We start from the raw sequence: 7615 nt of genomic DNA on the forward strand, positions 1-7615 counted from the left end.
CAATTACTTCCTAGTTTTCACTAGAATTAAGGTTAAGAATTCTAATTAATATATGTAATTAAAATACTAGGAAGAAGGTGGGGGGACTTAGTATATACAAGGAAAGTAAGATGTGTTTTGGTATGAAAAAAATATGATATGGAGATATGTTTTTGCTAAAGGAAAAAAAAGAGTAATTTTGCCCTAAAATAGAATAATTCGTTGTTCTAGAATGAGAAAGAGCAGAATAAAAGACAAAAACTAAACGGATATAGAAAGCTGGGAAGAGAGTAGAGGAGATACTTATTTCAAATGGTCATGATGGCTAAAATTGAGTGCATTAATTATAAGGGTTATAGAAATGAGCCTTAATATCTAAAGTACATTGATGCAAAACTAGAATTGAGTCTTGTCTCTTCTAAAAGAGCAAAGCTTTCTTGGACTATGGGTCTGGTCTTGATAAGATTGTGAAAAGTTTTCCTTTACCTTTTAAGTAATCTGCCTAGAAAACAAAGATCCTATGTTTTATCAAAATAACTTCCTGTACTTCCCATTTTCTTTATCCGGTCTTTGATTACTTAAGAAAACAGAGTCTTTTCTATTAAAAGAGTTCATTTATATTTATTATATGTAAATATATATAACTATGTAACTTTCAGTATTTGCCTTCAATGTGTTTGTCACTTTGGTTAAATGGATAACGAAGTATTGTTTCATAGGACCTATGATCCCATTTAATCATGTATTTTAAAACTTAATATGTTTGGGGGTGCCTGGGTTCCTCAGTCAGTTAAGCGTCCGACTTTGGCTCAGGTCATGATCTCATGGTCCATGAGTTCAAGCCCCGCATCCAGCTCTGTGCTGACAGCTCAGAGCCTGGAGCCTACTTCAGATTCTCTCTCTGCCCCCCTCCCCCTGCTTGCACTCTGTCTCTCTCAAAAATAAATAAACATTAAAAATTTTTTTCTTTAACTTAATATGTTTGGCAAAATTCCCAAAAATCAAGTTCTAAATGAAGTCTTTTTGAGCTAGAACTTTGATTTGTTCCAGAGGGTCCCTGAAACATCTCAAAAGATATATTCTCTCTCCTTATAAAAAGAAAGATGTCAAACTAATGAGGTGTATTCGATATGTTAAATTATATAGAAAACATTGTCAGGGACGCCTGGGTGGCTTAGTTGGTTAAGCTTCCAAATCATGATGATTTCACAGTTTGTGAGTTCAAGTCCTGCATTGGGCTGTGCGCTGATGGCCCAGAGGCTGCTTGGGATTCTGTCTCTCCTTCTCTCAGACCACACCCCGCCCCCCCGAGTTTATGCTCTCTATCAAAATAAATTAATTTAAAAAAAACTTAAAAAAAAAAAAATATATATATATAAAGAAAATACTGCCAAATAAGAAGTGATATTTAACCTTCTTAGGCTATATCTGTATGGATAAATGTTATTAATATGGTTCCAGAAATTGTATGAAGTTCCTTAAAAATCTGATTTATCCTGGTATAATGCTATCAGTCATAATTTCAGTTATCATCTTAAAATATGTGTCACAGAAATAACCAAATATCCTTGTCAACTATATTAAAATGAACTCTCCTCAGATCTTTAACAATGGCCATTTTAAGACTTGTCAGTTACAGACAGTTCTTTTTTTTACACTGATGCTTTCATGAAAGCTTTTACAAGCTGCTACAATCCAAAAATGCTTGTCCTCAAAGATTCATGGAAAGGATTCTCACAAGTACTCTAGAATACCGGTTTCTGATAACTTTAAGATCATACCATTGGACTGGGGAAGAATTTCCAGAACTCCATGGAAAAAAACCGATAGATTCATAAACTACTAATCCAAGATCAAGCAAAACAAGAATTAATTAAATGGGATGGAATAAAAAGATGAGGATGATTATAATTTTTATGAGTTTTTGTTTGAAACATTACTGGTTCTTTAACATTTTGTATAAAAGAGTTAAGGAAACCTTTTCTCTCAAGCTTTCTATAATTTACATCAATTTGGTAAAGGATACCTTTGTAAACAGAATTGAAACATTTATCTTTTTCTTCTTACCTAGTTCCTCCAGAATTCAGAAACTCATAGTACTTTTAATTTATGACAACATAGTTATTTGCATAAGTTGAATAAGAATCTGTTCTCCAGTAACAAGACACAATTGGAAATACAGGTTATACTGCCCAAGTTTTGACTGGAATGTCACATTTGAGAAGGATGGGTGTAATATTAGATATGACCAGACAGCTTTAAGGAATTAAGATTGACTTTATAGAGCCAATAAAGTCCCTTCAAAAAATAAACAATAAAACCAGTTGGTATCTTGCTTTCAGGGTTCTTAAACTCACCAGGGGAGTAAGGAAGGTCAATTCCTAGCAGGCCCAAGAACCTCAAGATCTCTTGGAAACCTCTAGAAGACAGAAGAGAGGAATTCACCCAATTCTAAAGGTACTGCTGGCAAAGTCTAATGGCGAGTCCTTGGCTTGGCTTCCCAGCCTTGAGAAGCTTTTAAAAGTCCACTCTGAGACTCCTTCTGAAAAGTTCCAGCAAAGCAGACTTTAAAAGAGCCTAGATGGTTAATCCCTATTCTTACATAACTAATCAGACCAAGCTTCATGAAACCAGACTATTTTGCAAACAAATTAGTCTTACTGTGTTTATCTTTGCAGAAACAGAGATACTGTAGAGAAAAAGAAATTGTATTTCGGTAGCACGGTATTGTGGATATCAGATACTAGTCCTGTTCAATGTCTTTGAGGTTTTGTTACCTACCTATAAACCGGACGGACCCTGAATTCTTCTAATTTCCTTCAATATCTGGCTGACTCTCCAAACTAACATTTTCAATTTTCTCCCACTGTTCCAACTTGGAATCATTAAGAACAAAAACTGCCCTTTTGCTAAAGCCCTGTAAGCTGAAGCTGAACAACTTGATACAAATTGTGATACAAGTAATCCTAGAGACAAGGATTAATTCTTGTGTTTTGGTATAATCTTATTTCAGATTTTTATTAATAATATTATATTTGAAATTGCTTCTTTTTTAAGTTTTTTTTTAAGTATATATTTTGAGAGAAACAGCCTGTGTGCAAGGGAGGGGCGGGGGGCGGGGGGAAGAGCCTGATGTGGTGCTCAAACCCATGAACATGGAGATCATGACCCAAGCTGAAATCGAGAACCAGACACTTAACTGACTGAGCTACCCTGGTACCCCTGAAATTGCTTTTCTGTTCCATGTTTGACCCTAGTAATAAATCTTTGAGACAGTATAAATAAATTCCTCAAATAATCATAGTAAAGTACAAATTTAACAAGTATTATAAAATTACAAAGCTCAGCACACGAGAGAAAAAGAATATTTTGGGGGCACCTGGGTGGTTCAGTTGGTTGAGCATCCAGCTTCTGCTCAGGTCAAGATCTCATGGTTCCTGAGTTCAAGCCCTGCACTGGGCTGGCTGCTGTTAGCTCAGAGCTTGCTTCAGATCCTCTGTCCCCTTCTTTCTCTGCCCTTACCCCACCCTTGCTCTCTCAAAATTAAGCCTAAAAAAAAAGAAGAAAGAAAGAAAGAAAGAAAGAACAAACGGAAGGAAGGAAGGAAGGAAGGAAGGAAGGAAGGAAGGAAGGAAGAAAGAAAATACTTTGGACTAATAGTAGACTTCAAAAAGCTTTATAAGAAGGAGGTATAGGGGCACCTGGGTGGCTCAGTTGGTTAAGCATCCAACTTCAGCTCAGGTCACGGTCTCGCCCTTTGTGGGTTCAAGCCCTACGTCGGGCTCTGTGCTGACAGCTCAGAGCCTGGAGCCTGCTTCTGATTCTGTGTCTCCCTCTCTCTCTGATCCCTCCCCTGCTTGCTCTCTCTTTCTAGAAAATAAATAGACACTAAAAAAAAAATTTTTTTAAAGGAGGTGTCAACTTCCAGTTATAAATAAAATAAGTCAGTCCTGGGGATATTGTACAGCATGGTGACTACAGTTAATAATACTGTATTATATATTTGAAAGTTGCTAAGAGAGTAGATCTTAAAAGTTCTTATGTGTAATTATGTGTGGTAATGAACTTTAACTAGACTTATTGTGGTGATCATTTTGCAATATATACAAACATCAAATCCTTATGTTGTACACCTGAAATTAATATAATGTAACATGCCAATTATATCTTAATAAGAAATATTTTTTAAAAGAAGGTGGCATTAAAGAATAAGTAGAATTTCTACAAAGATGGTAAGGAAGACCTTCCTTGTAAAATAAAGGATACAAGCAAAGACCAAGGCAGGTAGGCATAGACCATGTTCAGAAATAACATTTCCAAGCAAGTACTGTGGTTTTGCTAAAAAATAGAATTATGTGGGACACAGTAATTTTAAAAAATGAAAAGGACATATCGATCTGAGTGGAGCTATGAACAGCTCCAATTTTGAAGGGTTTGAATGCCACCCTAAATCATTTTACATTTGTTTGGGAGCCAATAGAGGGTCACGGAATATTTCTGAGGGAAGTAACCAGGGACTGCATAAGCTCCCTATCTTTAAGAAGCAGTATGGAAGGGAGTGACTGGAAGAGGAGCAGATTGAGGGAAGCAAGTTCAGTTTGGAAGTCACTACTATAGGGCAAGTAAGAGGGCAGAAGCACCACATTTTGCACACAGGGAGTGGGAATGAAAAAGGGGAGAAGCAAATTGAAATGCTGAAAAAAGTAGAATCTATACTTGGGAGGAAATGTTAGGACCAGAAATGTAAACTTAAAAAGTCATTACCTTAAAGGAAACAACCCGAGTTTTACCAATGAAAATAAGAGCACCAAGTGAGAAACTACCACATTTCATCTTTAACTATCCAAGCTGAATGCTGACGGAAAACCAAAAACTCTGATTCCACTTTCAAATACTGCATGTAATAGGCCATAATAAAAGATTCAGTCTTTTCCACTATAAAGTAATGAAGTGTAAGTGGTTTGCTAAGCAAGGCCCATTACATTTATTATTTTTTTTTTGGCCCATTACATCTAATATCATTCTTTAACTCATGTGAACCAGAATTCCCGAGAGGTGTTTAGTTGGTTTAAATGTTCACATCTTACTTTCCTCGACACTCAGAACCCTCCCCCAACATACACGCGCGCGCGCGCACACACACACACACACACACACACACACACAACCTGTTCTGATATTAATTTCACCCAGCTTCGGACAGCCCTTGCCTATGTACTACCCTTACCAAGGACAGCACTTCCATTTCCTGAAGTCCCTGCAGCTTCTTGAGCGCAGGGTCCTGGTCTGGTGGATCAGCGCCTACCACAAGGCTACACTCGGAGCAGGAGCCCAAGGTTCGTTCACTGAAGGAATGACCGCCAACCGGGCCCACGGGCCACCTGGCTCCGCACGCCCCGGGCTCTGAGGCTCACAGCGCCGTTTTCAGCCGCTTGACACACCCCTTTCCTCGGGCCCTTTTCCCTCCTCCACCCAGCACATTCCGCACGTCTTCCCTCGGAGGTACAACGCGTCACTTCACCCGCTCCCACCCTTGTTGAGTTCGACACGGTCCCCTTCACTCGGACTTTCCATCAGCGCCCCCGCACACCTTTTCCCCCTCCTCCTCCTCCCGGAGCTGCTCCAGGTCCCCGTCCCCCAGCCCCCCGCCGGCAGCCTCTCGCGCCCCGGCCGGCCGCCGCAGCAGCCGGCTGCTCTGCGCCCGCCGCCCTCCCGGAGCGCGCCACGCTCACCTCCCGCGCAGCTCGGCCGGCTGCGCGCACCCCGGGCGGCGGCTCAGCCCCGCCCGGAGCCCCGCTGGGTCCCCCGCGACCCCCGACGCGCAGAGCTTGCCGGCTCCTGCCGCCTTCGCCGCCGCCAGCTGGTGCGGCCCGGGTGTTTCCGGGTTCCCGCGGTCCCGTCCCCCAAATGCTCCGGCTTCCGCCTCGGCCCGGGCAAACGCAGTTCCCGGCTCGGCTCCGGCGGCCCCAGCTTGGCACTTGCCCGCTCTGTCCCGAAAGCGAGGCACCTGGGCAGCTCGGCGGGCAGCTCCCGGTGCAAACTTCACTGTCGCGTCGCCACCTCGGGCATTGCCTCCTGCTGGATGTGTCCCGGGTGGAAGAGTCAGATGGAGCGGCTCCCGCCCCCGGGCTTCTGCAGGCATGTCCGGTTGTGGAGGGTGCCAGGTGTCCAACTGAGAAAGGAAAGGCAAAGTCCTTTGGGGCAAAGGACCCCGAGAGGGGGTGGGGAGGCGGATCCAGGAAACCCGGCCGTAGAAATAGTTGTGGCTGTCACTGAAAACGAGATTAGCTCTGGAGCAGTCTGCCACCCAGGAGCCTGGAAGAAGTCTTCTTGAGTTGGAAATGACCACCTTCTCCCACCCTGGCTGACACCTTGAGTCTGGGGACAGCCCAAAGCGGCGCCAGCAATGCGCCTAGTGCTATTAACCAGGAGAGGGGAAGAAACAACAGCAACAAAAGACAAATGGGTCCGGAGGATCTCAGAGTCCTAGGGGACTAACCCCTTCCTGGCTTCACGGATCCCTCACACAACACTAGCTTTTAAAGTCCTTCTGATATCTTTGTTGGAAACCGTCCAGCCACAGCAGCCCATTCTGATAATGAACAGGCTGGAATTAATATTCTACATCCAGTTTGGTCATCAAAGAGTAGGGCAGGACTATCCCTTTCCTCTTAACACAATGCCTGGATAAATTAAGCCTGCATCTGTTTGTGTTGCGCATGATTAAAACTACCTCCATAGAGACAGGGAGAGAACAGAAAAATAAAATTAAGTAACTGTGTTAGAAAAATAACTGGCTTGGGGCTGGCTCAGTTGGAGGAGCATGCGACTCTTAATCTGTAGGTGGTGAGTTCAAGACCCACAAGGGGTGTAGAGATTACTTTAAAAAATAAATAAAACTTTAGGGGTGCCTGGGTGGCTGAGTCAGTTCACTATCTGACTTCAGCTCAAGTCATGATCTCAGGGTCTGAGTTTGAGCCCCTTGTCGGGCTCTGTGCTGACAGCTCAGAGCCTGGAGCCTGCTTCACATTCTGTGTCTCCCTCTCTCGCTGCCCTTCCCTCCCTCATGCTCTCTCTCTGTCTCTGAAAAATGAATAAACCTTAAAAATAATAATAAATAAAACTTTAAATAAAAGAGAAAAAAAGGAAAAGAAATGACTTTAAAATTTTCTATACTATGACCTTGAGAAAATCCCTGGATGGTGAAATATATATTAGATATTCTTTTAAGGAAATGGAAGTTTATTGAACACACCCAAGGGAGTGGTGGGCAGGACAGCAGAGGAGAGGCTGTCTGCTGAACTATATATTAGATCTTAATGCTTGTCCAAATAATTTGGAAACAAAATATGGCTATTATAAAATGATAATAGCTATGCACTATCCTAAGATATCTATATTTTTTAATTCAAAAAATAGTAGGTAGTCAGTAAATATGAGTTGTTTTAAGGGGTTGTAAGGGGAAAGAAAGATGTAAATGTTTTAAAAAATACACTAGCTGGAAAAATATACTTTAACACATGAATAGAATTTTTTAGATACAGAAAGACCTTTCAGTCTGCACAGAAAGCTTTAAAATGAGAAAGATGAGAAGTGGAAGCACTTTTAATTATGAAACAGTAACATATGTCTTGAC

General features: G+C 41.7%; 1 protein-coding gene across 1 annotated transcript in view; it reads right to left on the reverse strand.

The window, feature by feature from the left end:
- SLC35A3 (solute carrier family 35 member A3) overlaps positions 1-5825 on the reverse strand; it is a 53566-nt gene extending 47741 nt beyond the window's left edge. Inside the window, exon 1 of the mRNA XM_047084184.1 lies at positions 5712-5825. The gene's annotated coding sequence lies outside the window, so the exon portion shown is untranslated. The remainder of the gene's footprint in view (positions 1-5711) is intronic.
- Positions 5826-7615: the final 1790 nt, after the last annotated feature.

This window comes from Lynx rufus, unplaced genomic scaffold (assembly GCF_022079265.1).
Source record: "Lynx rufus isolate CCGP_SWC_20201006 ecotype Redwood Valley unplaced genomic scaffold, mLynRuf1.p SCAF_2, whole genome shotgun sequence".
NCBI classification, from domain to species: domain Eukaryota; kingdom Metazoa; phylum Chordata; class Mammalia; order Carnivora; family Felidae; genus Lynx; species Lynx rufus.